Source organism: Pongo pygmaeus, chromosome 4, assembly GCF_028885625.2.
Source record: "Pongo pygmaeus isolate AG05252 chromosome 4, NHGRI_mPonPyg2-v2.0_pri, whole genome shotgun sequence".
Taxonomy (NCBI): Eukaryota; Metazoa; Chordata; class Mammalia; order Primates; family Hominidae; genus Pongo; species Pongo pygmaeus.
Window position 1 is genome coordinate 38,034,444 of NC_072377.2, and position 15,877 is coordinate 38,050,320.

A 15,877-nucleotide genomic window follows, 5' to 3' on the forward strand; every position below is an offset into this window, starting at 1 on the left:
GTTCTTTGTTTCTTCACCTGTAAAATAGGGATAATTAGTACTTTTCCCATACGGATGCTGTGAAGAGTCAAAGATATAATGGTTGTAGAGTGCTCATCACAGAGCCTGGCATGTCGTATCTGCTCATATATGTTAGCTATCACCATCATTGCTGCTGCTGCTGTTTTTATTAATCTAGTCCTGGGAATTTATATCAGGGAAAAAAGCCAAAAAAGTTATATGCTTAAAAATGTGTATTGCATCTTGTCTATAGCAATGAGAAATTAGAAACAATCTAAGTGTCTCATTTATTCAGTCAATTTAACAAATATTTTTTGAAGTCCTATTATATGCCAGGCACTGTATCCCACTGTTTGGGGTACATCACTGAATAAGAGAGACAAAGATCCCTGCTTTTGTGATGGAGAATGGGTAGCTAAACTATGGGACAATAATTCAATGGAATGTTATACAGCTATTAAAGCAATAGCAATGAAGACATGGGAAGTTGCTTGCCGTGTCATGTAAAATCAAAAAGCAGAAGAGGAAAACATAGATGTCTTAAAATATATCTGTGGGTGGACAGAGACTAGAATGGAGCATTTGAAAATGCAAGTGGTTGTTAGAGTGATGGAATCATGTTTTTTGTTTTTCAGTATGTTTGAAGTGGTTTTACAACATTATGGAAAAAATACATATATATGCATAAATAATTGAGAGAAATGAACTGGCCCTAAGAGAAGTTTCTTATGGTTTAGGAATCAAAGTAAGGCTTATAGGCAGAAGAGGAAATTGCCTAGGTAGCAAGGAAGGAAAAATTGCTATTTCAAACCAAAAATGACTGTTGCAGTTCCGCTGTGCACTGGAAGCATGGAATTCATGCCAAGGATGTTAGTTCTTTGTTAAGGAAAACCTATTAAGCAGATGAGTAAAAGAGGCCCTGAAGCCTCTGGAAAGAGGAGAGTTCAGACTTAAACGTCTTTGTATAATAAAGTAACAGAAGATTTCCATTTTCCCTCAGCAGTTTGGGGATGCAAGGGAGAAACAGAGATTCAGAGGCTGGAGAACTGGGAGAAGATGAGTAAAGGAAAGAGCCAGCTAAAGAGGTTGGAAGAGATGAGGCCACAATAGCAACTTGAAGAACACTGATAACTAATACTCAATTTTCAGAGATTCCCTGTCCCAGGAGACCATATGTCTCCCCATTCTTGCCTTCCCTCAGGAGTCTCCAGGAGGGCACTGTACTCCCATGGGATGGATGTCCCCACCCTAATCTCATGTTGAATGTAATCCCTAATGTTGGAGGTGGGGCCTGGTGGAAGGTGTTGGGATCATGCGGGTGGATCCCTCATGAATGGCTTGGGCCATCCCCTTGGTGATAAGTGAGCTCTGGCTCTGAGTTCACAGAAGATCTGGCCATTTAATAGTGTGTGGCACCTGCTCCCACCCCTCTCTGTCTTGCTCCTGGTTTCACCATGTGATGTGCAAGCTCCCACTTTGCCTTCTGCCATGAGTAAAGGCTCCCTGAGGCTCCCTAGAAGCTAAGCAGATGCTGGCACCATGCTTCCTGTACAGCTTGCAGCACTGTGAGCCTGAAACTTTTCTTTATAAATTACTGACTCTCAGGTATTTATAGCAATGCAAGAATGACCTAATACAGGGGCTTGGGCCATTTTGTTTGGTTATTAAAATAAGGCTGATGTCATAGAATATTCAGGGTTCACCTACCCAGGGGGATCTGAGGGGTCAGAAGCTACCTGTTTCAAATTGACTGCTTTTGGGGCCTGAAATGGCTTCATTGCCACCACTAGCAATATGATCTTTTGCAAATAGACAATCTAGGAGCCCTGATTTTTTAGGTGCAGCAAGGTCTGGGAGAAGTCTTGCTCTTCCATGAAGACCTTAAGGAGAATGATTTTGACAGACCGTTGATCTGCTGAGGCAGGAGACTGGGCAGGTTTTGATTAATGGGTGGAGAAGGGAACAGTAAGCACACAGGAGAGTGGTGCTGGGGCTTGGAGACTGGGAGGCGGTGGGCTGGTGGTGGGAGGAAGCCTTCTGCAGCCCAAAGTCTCTTAGGACAACTGGGGGGTGGTCTCTAGACTCTGAATCCTGCTCCCAGGAGACCCTGTGGCTATGCCCCTTTTGGGAATGGTACTTAACTTAAAGGCCTGTAGAATAGCAACCTTGTATGGCCTTGGAAAACCAAGGTGGGGGTGGGGAGGAGCTGTCTGCCCCAGGTGCAGGCTACATTTAAAAATGCTAATAAAATAAAGTAAAACAAACTGCTTTTTATTATCACCATGTGCCAACAGTCAGTGATAAATTACCCCTCCCTGCTGGGGCAGATGGTTTGGGCCGTCCCCATCCCCTAGTCTGGCCAGGCTGTGGGATGGCAAACAGCCAAAGTAGGGGATCCGGAAGGAGCACATGCAGGAAGAAAACCCAGATTCCTCACACTGGTAAATAAGAGGCTTCTCAGGACTGAACTTGAAAAACATGAGCCCCACCAAGGGCGGGACAAGAAAATCCTCAGAAGACGGCTGAGCAGAGGTTAAGCAAACATCGGTGCCAAGCCAGTGGCAGCTCGGTAAGCAGACGGCTCCCATCCTTGGCGAATGCTCAGGATTAGTGTCTTTTCAGAGAAAAGAAAAGACCTAATCTCAGCTGTGGTGGGGAGAGAGGGCTAACTCCTCTTTTGTGAAAGATCACAGCTCCAGCAAGATCTTGAGACAATGTTCTAAAAACACGTGGCTGTCCTGCAACCCTGGGGGCACTTCACAGGCTATGGGAAGGGAGGAAACCCAGATCCCTTCTAAATCTTAGTGTTTAGATGGGACTGAGGCCACTAAAGTTTAGACCAGCAGCATCAGCATCACATGGGAACTTGTTAGAAATGCAAGTTCTCAGATCCTACCCCAGACCTACTGGATCAGAAACTCGGGCTGGAGCCAGCAATCTGTGTTTTCATCAGCCTTCCTGATGACTGTGATGCCTATAAAAGTTTGAGAGCCAAATCCAGAGTGAACTCTGGGATTTGGTTCCCTCTGAAAGGTGGCAGCTGTGAACTGCCTCTGCTCTCCTCCATTCCAAGTATCTGGGGCTTGCGGGTCTGCAAAGTGCTATGATGGTGCTACCATTGCAAAAGACACAGGCTGGCTGGGCATGGTGTGTCATGCCTGTAATTCCAGCACCTTGGGAGGTTAAGGCAGGAGGATTGTCTGATCCCAGGAGCTTGAGACCATCATGGGCAACATGGCAAGACCCTGTCTCTACAAAAAATAAAAATAAAAATAAATTAAAAATTGCCTGGTGTGGTGGTGCACACCTGTACTCCTGGCTACTTGAGAGGCTGAGGGGAGAGGTTTGCTTGAGTCCAGGAGGTAGAGGCTGCAGTGAGCTGTGATGGCACCACAGCACTACAGCCTGGGCAACAGATTAAGACCCTGTCTTTTTTTTTTTTTTTTTAAATTTCTGGAGAAGCCTGTGAATAGCATTAGTTAATTACTGGGTCTGCAGCCTGCATTGTGAAACATTCTAAGGAAAGACAATTCAATAACCCTGCTCCAGTGTCTCCTTGTTTTTATGTTTGGGAAATTTAATCCAATTATTTAAGCCAATCCTTAATGTGTGGGCAAGTTCTCCAATTGTCTAACCTAAATCCCTTCTACTATATATTCAAACCTAGAGGGAAATCTGTCTTAGAAATGATAACTTTCATCAGAGTTTTTGATCCGAAAGTTCATAGAAAGAATGGGAAATAGAAGGAAAGGGCTGCCCAGAATTAATGTCCCATTGGCTGGGCACAGGCAGCCCTGTGTTTAGTAGACACTTCTGGTCACCTGGTAAGGTCCTGGGACTGTGTCATTGCACTCTTTGGGAGGCTGTGTACTGAGGCAGAAAGCACTTCATTTTTAAGAGGCTGGGTTAAAACTTGGCTCTCCTGTGTATGAGCTCTGTGATGTTGGGCAAATTCTTTATCTACTCTAAGTTTGCTCATCTCAAAATTGGGGTAAACTCCGCAGAGGGTTGTACCAAATGTTGAAGGTGAGGGTGTGATGTCATTGTTCCTTAAAACCAGAAGGCAGGGGCTTGTGCTGCAGCGGACGCTAGAGAGGTGGGCAGGAGTCAGATGTTGAGGGGCATCATATACCTCCCTTTACAAAACCATTGGCCAGAGTTATTTTGTATTTTGAACAGTTTGAATTTTACTCTAAGAGCGTCCACATGTAGAGTCACCCAAATGCTTCACAGAGTAGGGAGATATTAGGTTGGTGCAAGAGTAATTGCAGTTTTTGCAAAGGAAATCTACTTTCAATTGCAAAAACCTCAATTACTTTTGCACCAACATAATACTTCTGTAGATTTCAACTCCTGGCATGAGGGGGTTGGTCAGCACAGTCACATCCCGAGGGCTTTTCCAGAGTCTTCCATGGCAATAGCTCCATATTTGCAAACTCGTCACCACCTGCTGAAGGCTGAGGAACAATGTGGTGGGTAAAGGCAGCTCATGCTCTATGCTGAGGGTGGGTATGAAGAGTGGGAACTCGCGACCAGGAGGGTTATGTTTGATAGTAAACCATCAGGCAGAAGGGAGATGTGAGTAATCTCAGGTCACTGAGTTCAAGGCAGTTGGGAGAGGCCCATTTCTTGGCCACATATTCATTTGTCACTTCCCACTGACTGCCTGCCATGTGTCAGACACTTGTTAAGAAGACAGGGGCGGTCCTGTCCTCGGCTTGTTCACAGTCCAAGACAGCTCCAGGCTAGAGTTGGAAAATGCTGGTGCTTCTGTGTGCGAGAATGAGCTGAGGAAAGTTTTTGGCCTTATTGGGTGTGCACCCCAACCCCTTCCAAAGATGTTCACATCTTAATTCCTAGAACCTCTGATTATGTTACTTGTCATGGCAAAAGGAGCTTTGCAGATGGATTAAGTTAAGGACCTTGAGATGGGTTGTTCATGCTGGATTATCTGCGAGGAACCCAGTGAATCACAAGGGTTCTGAAAAGTGGAAAAGGAGGCAGAAGAGAGTGGGAGGAAGATGGGACTACGGACAAAGAGCGATGCCTGTAAGGTTCAACCTGCTGTGGCTGCCTCTGGAGATGGAGGGAGGGGGCCAAGAAGGAAGGAATGCAGGTGGCCTCTAGGAGCTGGAAAGGCAAGGAAATGGATTCTCTACTAGAGCCTCCAGCAAGGAACACCCCCCTGCTGACCCCTTGATTCTAGCCCAACAGAAACCTTGTCAGACTTCTAATCTACAGAATTGTGAGATGATACATTTGTGTTGATGTAAGTCACTAAATTCATGAATTTGTTGTAATTGCCCCAGGAAACTAGTAAATGAAGCTCTGGACCTGTAGTCAGACCAAGACTAGCCATTTGTCTCCAACTCCAAGAAGTGTCCTGCTGTCTCTGTACCTGAGGTCTTTGGTTGGGATGTGGGGACTGACTTCTTCGAGAGATTGGCTGCACTGAGTCTCTGAAGGTCCTAGGCTGGGTGTAGCAGGAAGTTCAGATTCAGGGCCAGGAGTGCCCATAGGCACTTGCAGGGATGCTCTCAGGATGCCACAGAATCCCTAGTGTCAATATGGCAGGCGGATGAAGAGATACAGCCTTGGCAAAGCTTGCCAGGTCCGACGAAGTAACAACTCAGGCAGGAGAGGAGCCTGTTGTTTGGACTTGGCCTAAATATTGTATCTTTCTTGGGTTTTGGATATCCCTTGCTGTCATAGAGAGAACACAGGATTCTCTTCCAGCCAGATCACTTACAGATTGTGCAACATTGGGCAAATTACTTAACTTCTCCAAACCCTAGTTTCCTGATTTGTAAATACGCACTTTTCTGTGTTATTATGAGGAAGGTTGTTACAAAGTATAAATAAAGCTGTGTAAAGCACCTGGCACATAATGGGACAATGACTCTTTCTGAAGAAGGATAGTTGTAGGATTCTCTCCAGCTTTGTGGATGGTTGTAGAACCAAGTGTGAGTACCTTCCTGCTGGCTAGTCAGAGTCATGGTTAGTCAGAGATTTGGGGCTGCTGGGAGTGCAGCCAAGCAGGCGATCCACCCCCCAGGCACCCTTTGAAATAAGATATACAGCTGGTCTTTTCAGCTAGGTTTTAGGGAAGGGCCATGTGACAGGAAACTGCATAGCCGAAGGCATTACTGGGTCTGGGTTCTTTGGGCGTTGATGGTGGCTCTAGCAGGGAAGACAATGAGAGCAGCTTGGTGAGTCTTGGAAAACACACCCATTCCCCCAGCCAGTGACTCTGCAGGAGAACAGGCATCTTTCAGCCTCCTGCATTCCCCTGGAAGGGCACTGCCTGGGCCTCTCCAGGCCTGATCTGTTTTCCTGACATTTTAGCATCCTTCTATAGCCAAGGTACTCCAACAGGTCTGAGAGGAGGCAGAGGACCTGAGGTCCAACCCTGACCCTAGGCTGCTCTTTTATACCTACCACCCCAGAGTGAGCTCAGTGTGGCAGGAGCCCACTCTGAAGTTAAATACGAGCCACCTGGGAAGGCAGCCCTGAAACCTCCCTGACTTCCACCTCTTCCCGCTTTCCTCCCCAAGCCTGTAGCCTCAGGCTGCTCAAAATTCCCTTGCTCTAGACCCTCACTCAGCAGACCCCTTCCTGATATGTTTCTGGATAAGCAAGAGTTTACAATAGAACTTTGACATCCCAGAAGACTATACTTCAGATCTTTCTGACCCCTCCAAGACTTGAGAATAAAGAATAAGAGAATGTATGCATGAGTTCTTGGTTTCCTCCTAATTCACATTTCCACTGAGTTGAATGCTTCTGTGCTTACCCTCACTTTGCTCGTTAACTGCCGTTAACTACCTTTCCAACTTCCCCTGAAGTTTTATCCCTCATTTGATGGCTATTTTTTACACAGAAACAAATTTTTAAAAATCATTTGTCAGGCCAGGCATGGTGGTTCACACCTGTAATCCTAGCACTTTGGGAGGCCAAGGTGGGCAGATCACTTGAGGCCAGGAGTTTGAGACCAGCCTGGCAAACATAGTGAAACCCTGTCTCTACTAAAAATACAAAAATTAGCTGGGCATTATGGTGCGTGCCTGTAATCCCAGCTACTCGGGAGGCTTGAGGCACGAGAATCACTTGAACCTGGGAGGCAGAGGTTGCAGTGAGCTGAAATAGCACCATTGCACTGTAGCCTGGGCAATACTCTGTCTCAAAGACAACAACAACAACAACAAATCATTTGTCAGAGCTACTTTGTATACAACTTCAGCAAGTAGAGAACAATGGAACCTGGTACCTTAACAAAATTACAAATTGCTACATTCCCTAGACCTTTGGAATTGCTTCAGAATGAGAGTTTGCCATGAAATGAAACTGGGACTGCTGAGTGCAGAGGGCCTATTGCTCCTGTCTATCCCACTGAAACAGTTTTTTCTCCACTAACCACTGGTGGGTGCTAGGAAAGCAATCTGATTGTGCTAATCCAGGCGAATCCACCTTGGGATGTTTGTACATTCATCAGGATGAATTTAAATTTGGTAAAGCATCAAATGTGAATGAGGTTTTGCTTTTTTAAATTAACTTTTTTATTTGGGGGAGTTGTTTTTATTCTACATTTGTGTCCTTTGTGCACTCTTCAGGCTGTGAATTTTTCAAAGAAGGACTATAATGATCCTTAGGAGAAGAATACCCACTGTACACTAGAATAAACATGAAAGAAAGTTATTTGATTGCAAACCCAAAGCATTCAAAGTTTTGTGGATTAATAAATTAACACTTATTAGTAATAAATGATGTTTTAATTATGTTAATTTCTAAGAAGATGGAGGGCAACTTTTTTTGTACTAATGAACGTGCTAGGTGCAAGAGAATACAATGATGAATTAAACAGATATCAATTATTTCTCTTTAAATCTCCGGGTCTTCCACCTTTCTCACCATTATGACAAATAATCATACAACTCAATGATGCTTATGTAGAGTGTTGAGTGGATATCAGATGAACTTTGCCTTAAATCAATGGTTCTAAACTAGGGTGATTTTGCAACCCAGGGGACATTTGGCAATGTCCGGAGAACCAACTAGATGCCACTGGCACCTAATGGGTAGGAACCAAGAATTCTGTGAAAAAAGAATCCCCCAACAAAGAACTTCCTGCACCAAAATGTCAATAGTTCTGAGGTTTAGAAAACTTTCTCTAAAGAATAGATTCTCCACTTTTGAAAGCTAATGTACAATGGGAAATGTTACTGATGTGAATGTGCTGAGCTTGGGCCCAGAGTGGAGGCAGGAAGATCTGAGACCCTTCCCTCTGATGTCTGTGTAGCTATAGCACCAAGCTCTTTATACTGCCCTGTCATTACAGATGGCGTTCATGGTCATTTCCTGTAACTAAAAAAAGTGAAAAGAGAAATCAATTCTGATTCTGCTGTTGACTAGCTGTGTGATCTCAGGTACGTCACTTACACTCTCTGGACCTCAGTTTCCTCATATAAAATGCAAAGTTTGCAATACAAGATCTGTAAGGTATTGTGTAGCATTCTCGTTCTGTACCCACAGAAGCATTTGCAACACTCAAAGGCTGTCCTTCCTGTCTCTTGGTCTGCCAATCCTTTTCAAATCAGACTGGCCTTTCCTCTTTCTCCTACCATTACTTGAGCAGTTTCTAGGCTCATTTTTATTTAAAAAAAAAATTGAATTCCTAAGGCTCCAGAGTTTCAGATAACTCTTGGTAAATTAGAGCTCCAAAAATATTTCATAGTTAAACCCAAAATAGCAACCTGGCTCCTCCCTAGTATTAAACAGATTGAAAAAGTCTCCATGGTGGGAAGAGAATATCCCAGCAATTGAAGACATCTGTGGATATGGCAGTTTTACCCTCCTGGCTATATCAAAGAAACAGACTCCTAAAGTGTATTCAAAGGTACCCTGCCAATATCAGCACTTCGTCCAGATAAATTGCAAGGCCTGGAGTCGGAAGTAAAGTTTGCATTTTGAAAAGGAGAGGCTGTACCTTCCCGGTAAATAAGCACTTGAATAAATCAGGACTCAGTAATAAGCACTGTCTAAATGAGTTTGATAACTGTCTCTGACTTGAATCCAAGTGTCAGGACTGGAAAAAGTTGGTTGAAACTGGTCCCTTCTGTAAAAGATAAAATAGGTGAAATAGAAATGTCCTTCTGAGAAGTTAAAAGGCTTCTTGTTTACAACTGGCCAATGGAGACATTAATAAAGGCAGAGCTCCAAAATACCAACACATTACTAATCTTGCCCATAGAAATTTGTTCTTTTATTGTAGATTTGTTAATGGTTGGTTAGCTCTGGCACTTGAATAGTGATCAAAAGTGGACAGAGAAGTACTGAGGCATGAATCTAGAAGAAGAGGAGGCTTTGAAAGGTACTGGATTGGGCCTGTTTCCACTGGCCCTTGCCCATCCAGAACCCATTCTCCTGCCCATCAGATTGTTTTGGGCAGGCTTCTCCCAGTCTGACCCATTCTGGAGAACTCTAAGGGAAAGCTGGCACTTGGAAACCCCAGTTTTATGAATGTCTCAGTTACAGATTTCTGGTCTTAATTACTGGGTTGGAGAAATGATGTGTGTTTTCTAAGATTAGCTTTTACACCAGCTACTGTAACTGGCTAGGCTTGAGCTCTTGCAGAAGTAGCCTGGCAGCTGCAGAGAAATGGCTTTCTGTGAGGGGGCAAAGAGCCATCTGAGTGTTTGGAGAAGCCATTTACAGAAATATTTTTTTCCTTGTGTGGTTTATGTGTACTGGCTAAGGATTTTGACTTGGAAAAGAAAAAAGGTAAGTAAATGATAGCAGTCGGTCAGTTATATTTGTAAAAGTTTGGAAGTTAATGATTTCATGATCCATTCTGAGGACTCTTACAGCCCAAGGTCTGTCATGACCAAATGTTCCCTTCATCCGGCAGCATATGTTATTGAGCACCTGTGACTGTCCCTGTGTTGTGCAAAGGGGACGCAGTTGTCAATCACCCGACATAATTCTGTCCTACTACTAGACCTTGTAGTCTAGTCTTTGTCCAGTTGTTTTTACCTCATCTAAATTATTGCTATACAGTTATTTTAGCACTTTTATCATTTATCTATTACCACAATAATACTGTGTAACAAACCACCCAGAAACACAGTGGCTGAAAGCAATGAGTATTTGCTAAGGCCATGGTCTCAGGAGGGTAGTTTAGGTTGGCCTGTCTAGGAAGTTCTTCTGGTCTTGGTTGGGCCCATTAGTATGCCTGATAGTCGCCAGGGTTGACTGAATTAGGATGGACTCAGCTGGGAGGTTCTTCTGGCTTCAAATGAGTCTGGCAGTTGATTGGCTATTGAGTGGGGCAGAGTCACTGCGCCATGTGTTTCTCATCCTCCAGTGGGATAGCTTGGACATGTTCACGAAGCAATCACAGATGAGCAAAAGTAGAAACACTAGAATGCTTCCTTTTAAGCTTTGGCTTCTGTCGAACCTGCCCACTGGTCAAAGCAAGTTGGAAACTGAGAGTCAAAGAGTGGGGATAGATATTCTACCTTTTGATAGGTAAAGCTGCCTGAGGATCCAGAGAGGGATAAAAGATTGGAGCCATTGGTGTCATCGGTCTATCACAGTATTTGATGATATGGGTGGCATTTTCTTTTTATTTGTAGAAAAGACAATTATATGTATCTGTGTTTATTTAAATATATTATTGTTTTAATTGAGGACTACATACTAATTATTGTCCTAACTAGGAAAAATAGCGAATAAATACTTCTTGAATGAATACTTTTTTTTTTTTTTTAAGATAGAGTGTTGCTCTGTCACCAGGTTGGAGTGCAGTGGCATAATCTTGGCTCACTGCAACCTCTAACCTCCTGGGTTCAATCGATTCTCCTGCCTCAGCCCCCCAATTAGCTGGAACTACAGGCACATGCCACCACACCCAGCTAATTTTTTTATTTTTAGTAGAGAGGGGGTTTCACCATGTTGGCCAGGATTGTCTCAATCTCTTGACCCCATGATCCACCCACCTCGGCCTCCCAAAGTGCTGGGATTACAGGCGTGAGCCACAGCACCCAGCCTAAATGAATACTTTTTGATGTAGAAAAAAGATATGGAAGAAAAAAAGGTGGCTTTAGAAAGTTTTGGGATAGTGAGTTGCCTTCCTAGCTTAGTGAAAGATAATTTGTTCTGGAGAGGGATGGAGAGAGGGAAATAAGGGTAGAAAGTTAGGATGGAAACAGATTGTGAAGGACCCTGACTTCCAAGCAGAGGGATCAGATCTTTTTCTTTTCATGTGAGTAATGGGAAAATATTAAAAATAATCTGAAAACAGGGATGAAAGTTGAAAGTGACATCATAGTTACAGAATGTAAAAGTCTTGTAAATGGAAGAATCCTTGTCGGCTTGCTTGCTCTCTGCATTTATTGAAACAGTATTGTCAATGAGTGGATGGAAATGCTGTTAGTGTAGGGATTCATTTGGCTTAAGAACAGTTTACATGAAACAACCCCATCCATGCCCCCCTGCCCCGCCCTTGCTGTTTCAATCTTCTGGTGAGTTGAATGGCTTTGCTCTTTTCTGTGACTTCTTAAATACCTAATGTGTGTTCTTTGCAAGGAGGACCAGCTAAGTAAGTGTGGATGAGATGGACTGGTGATCATCTCCACTGCAGGAAAAACACTTTTAAATACATATCTTACCACTAGCACAAAGTATATGGATATATTATTACCTCTGTATCTATCTCTATCTGTAAAGCTATACTTATATCTAGCAAATGAGGCTATGCTTGAATATTCATTAGTGTGTTTTAATTTCATACTGGTTACTTTTCAGGGTTGAGGCTCATGCTCAGCCAAACCTATTCTGGAGTTGATATTTGTAACTGAGACAGAACATTTTTATCTTTTTTTTTTTTTTTTTTTTTTTTGGTCACCAAACTGATAGGGAACAAAGTTCCTTGAATGAAGCTATGGTTCTCTACCTGGGCTATACTTTAGAGTCATCTAGGGAACTTGGAAAAAAAAAATCCCCATGCCTGCAGTCACTGAGGTTGGGGCCCACACATCGGGATTTTTAAAAAGTCCTAGGTGTGTGCAGCCAAGGTTAAGGACCACTGCAATGGGTGCACAAACAGAATCTTAGTTTTCGAACATCCTGGTGTGAGCATTTTCTTTGTTGGGCGTTTCGATTTCCCAATGTGTTCTCTGTCAATGCCTCTGCACGAAAGAACCACCCACCCCTGATTGCTAATCCTCCCTGTAGCTGTGGTTTTCCCGTGAAGCCACGACAAGCAAAACAAATTCCCTACAACTGTGCTTTGCATTACCCTCTATTGGTTTCTGCTGCCCACCTAGTGGCTTTCCTGTGGGCCTCCACTTGCTTACCACCCAAGTGAAGCTGGGGGAGGAGCAATGCCTTGTTCTGGAAGGCCAGCACCCTGGGTGCTGTGACTGGGGACTGATAGCCTTGCACTGAGATCTCTTTCATTCAGACTCATGGTGGGGGCCAAATTTCTAGGGTGTTGTGAGGAATAAACAGGATAATGCATGTGCAACCAGGGCATCGAATGAGCTGGAGCGGGTAGGGAGAAGCAGAAAGTCACATTCTTCTTCTTCAGCGTGACTTTTTAAACAGGCTCTTTTCCTGTCCCTGGCATAGTCCACAGGTGTCTGGTGACTTTCAGCCATTTTAGTTATGCTTTAAGGTTTTAAAAAACTCTGATATGAATTAAAATTTGGAGTTTTCTTCCAACTCAAAACTTCCAGGTCTGATCCAGGCTTGGGACTTGCTATGGGTGAGGGTAGAGCGTGCTTTGTTGTTCTAAGCTTTCTCTTCCTTGTTCCTTTATTCCTCTTCTGCCCATGACTGTGCTGCTGCCGCTGGTTCTCCGTGGTTTTAGTCTGATGTTAGAGCATTTGTTCTCTGGTGCTGGTACCCCCTGGGTATCAGCCAAACGCTGGCTTTCTTTCTCTTGGGGCGCTTTCATAGGTTCTTAGAAGATCACCTTTCCTGGAAGGAATATCAGGCACTGCCCACTGCCCTGTTCCCTGACTTGGGCGGGCGGGGTATAGTCTCCTGCTGACCACTTATAATTCTCTTCTCCCTGCTTCTGATCCCCCCACCCTGCACCCCAAACTTCTTGCTGCTGGGGTTACTTTGCCCACCAGAAAATTCTTTGGGATTGAATCCTTTCAAGGTGACTCAAGTATAGCTGCCTTTCATGGTGCCCACTGTTCTCGGAGGTATTTTGTATCTCTGTTCATCCCACTCTGGAAGGCAGACTGTGCTCAAAGCTTTACATGCCCTGCTCTGGTGCAGTGCTAAGTGGTTCTATGAGTTTCTGCTCCTTCACAGGCATCGAGCTTGGGGGCAAAATGTCACTCTGTCTTTCAGGCAGATACATCCATTCTCTAGGCTTGTGTGCAGGTGGGGACGTAGGTCCCTACTCTCAACTGAAATGAGCGGGATTCTCTAAATACCAGCTCACAATTCTCTTTGGAGAAATCTTTATTCCCCAATCTTCCCTCAATTTTTTCCCCCTTATTTATTGTCTAAAAGTTAAGTGATAGACCATAGGTCACAGAACCAGCCTTTGAAACAATCCCAAACTTAAAAAAAAATTGAAGAACAGTAAAAAGAACTGTTTCCCCCTGTACCTTCTGAGAGTAAATTTCTAACCTGTATTCTATCACCCTAGAACACTGTAGGGAGTATAGGATATTTCCTATGTAACCACAATATAACCATCAAAATCAGGAAACTAACATTGACACCTTGCTATCATCTTATCCTTACTACCCCATTCAAGTTTTGCAAAATTGTCCTAATAACATCCTTGGAGCACAAAGGATATATTCCAGAATCACCTACTGTATGTAGATGTCATGTCTGTTAGGTATCCTTCAGTATGAAACATTCTTTGATTTTTATCACCTTGACTCTTTGAAGCTTACAGGCCGATTATTTTGTAGCACATCCCTCAGTTTAGATTTGTCTGATGTTTCCTCATGGTTATGTTCAGATTATGCACTTTTGGCAGTGATTATCACAGAGGTTAGGTAATGTTCTTTTCATTGCATCCTATCAAGTGGTACAAATGTCTCTTTATGCCACTGCTGGTGATGTTAGCTTTGATTACTTGATTAAGCTGGTATCTTCTAGGTTTTCTCACTGTAAAGCTACTCTTTCCCTGTGTAATTGATACGTATTTCATGGGGAGGTATTTTGAAACTCTATAAACATCTCATTCCTTATCAAGCATTCAACTTATCTATTTATCTGTTCAGACTCATGTTTTCCTATTATACTGAATGAATTTAAATTGTTATTATTTTGATGCTCAAATTTGTCACTGGTTTGGCCAGTAGGATCCCGTTCAAGCTGGCTTCTGTATTGCTTTTGTGTGAATATGAACCCCATCATTTTAAGAGCATTTCCTGGCTTTCTGGCACAATAAGAGGCTCTAAGCTCATCTGTACTTTCTGTACTCCAGCCCTTGAATCAGCCATTTCTTCAAGGAGCCCTGGTCTGTTTTAGTAGAAAATAGTATTTAGGAGCCAATATCTGAGTGCTAGGTGTGCTTGTTGCTAGTGAGCTGTTGCTGCTCTTGGGCTCATTCAGTGGTCAGAGGTAGGGGATGTGTGTGTGTGTGTGTGTGTGTGTATGCACGTGTGTGTGTGTATGCACATGTGTGCATGTGTACATACACATGTGTTAACTTCTCTGTCGAAAACCTTGAGTTCACACAAGTCTCCAGTTCTAATCCAACACCAGGGCTCATTGAGCCTTTTCCCTGTTACGTTAATTAGGTTGATGCTGCTTAGGTGTGTTAACTCTCATAGAAGCCAGTGAAGTTTCACAGTGACACAGTAACCAATTATACAGCTCAAATTTATGGTACATTTTGAGGCCCATCAATCATGTAGTTAATATTCACACAGGCGGTAGTAAAAGGGGGGTAGCGAAGAAAAGCGATGGCTTGGGAGACCAGCACACTGACAAGTCAAATGGGTCTGGAGGTCCTTTTGGATGCTAGTCATGGTGTAGGGGGAGAGCAAGGTGGGATGGGTGGAGGTTGGAGAGGGACATGGGTGTGGTTTTGTTACTTTTCTCTCTCTCTACCCTATCACGCCTATTGCAGAGCCTCTGTTGGCAGCTTCCAGTTGGGAGAAGGCCTCAGTGTTCTCACAGGAAGAGCCTCCAACGGTGTCTTGAAGAAAGCTGGGTCGTGGCTGCTTTTATGATCCTTCCAGATGGGTCTGTTTTCATATCTCAGCCACTTTTCACTTCCTATTTGTTTGCTGCAGGTCTTGGGTGGTATTGTGCAGCAGCCGGTGTTGTCACTTCAGTCTATTACATATATGTTTATCACTTTGAGAGGCGCAGCTTTACTGTTAGCTCAATGTTACTTGACAGGAGTGACTCCATTTTAAGACATTAGGGACCAGGTGCAGTATGGCTTACGTCTGTAATCCCAGCACTCTGGGAGGCCGAGGTAGGTGGATTACCTGAGGTCAGAATTTTGAGACCAGCCTGACCAACGTGGAGAAACCCTACCTCTACTAAAAATACAAAATTAGTCAGGCATGGTGGCTCATGCCTGTAATCCCAGCTACTCAGGAGGTTGAGGCAGGAGAATTGCTTGAACCCGAGAGGCAGAGGTTGTGGTGAGTTGAGATCGTGCCATTGCACTCCAGCCTGGGCAACAAGAGTGAAACTCCGTCTCAAAAAAAAAAAAAAAAAGACATTAGGGTCACAAATTATGATATATCACCCCTTTCTGTATTTGTAATTCTCCTTTCCAACAGTGAGAAACCTGGCTTCCATTATTCCTAATATACTGATGTCATCAATGCCCTTGTACATATCTGGTGCCACCACCTCTTCTACAGGGCCGCCTTCCTCACTC

General features: G+C 43.8%; 1 long non-coding RNA gene across 1 annotated transcript in view; it reads left to right on the forward strand.

Annotated features, from left to right (window-relative positions):
• Positions 1 to 2,426: 2,426 nt before the first annotated feature.
• LOC134739557 (uncharacterized) overlaps positions 2,427 to 15,877 on the forward strand; it is a 66,792-nt gene continuing 53,341 nt past the window's right edge. The window contains exons 1-2 of the long non-coding RNA XR_010126330.1: positions 2,427 to 2,569; positions 8,336 to 8,423. This is a non-coding gene — a long non-coding RNA (uncharacterized LOC134739557). The remainder of the gene's footprint in view (positions 2,570 to 8,335; positions 8,424 to 15,877) is intronic.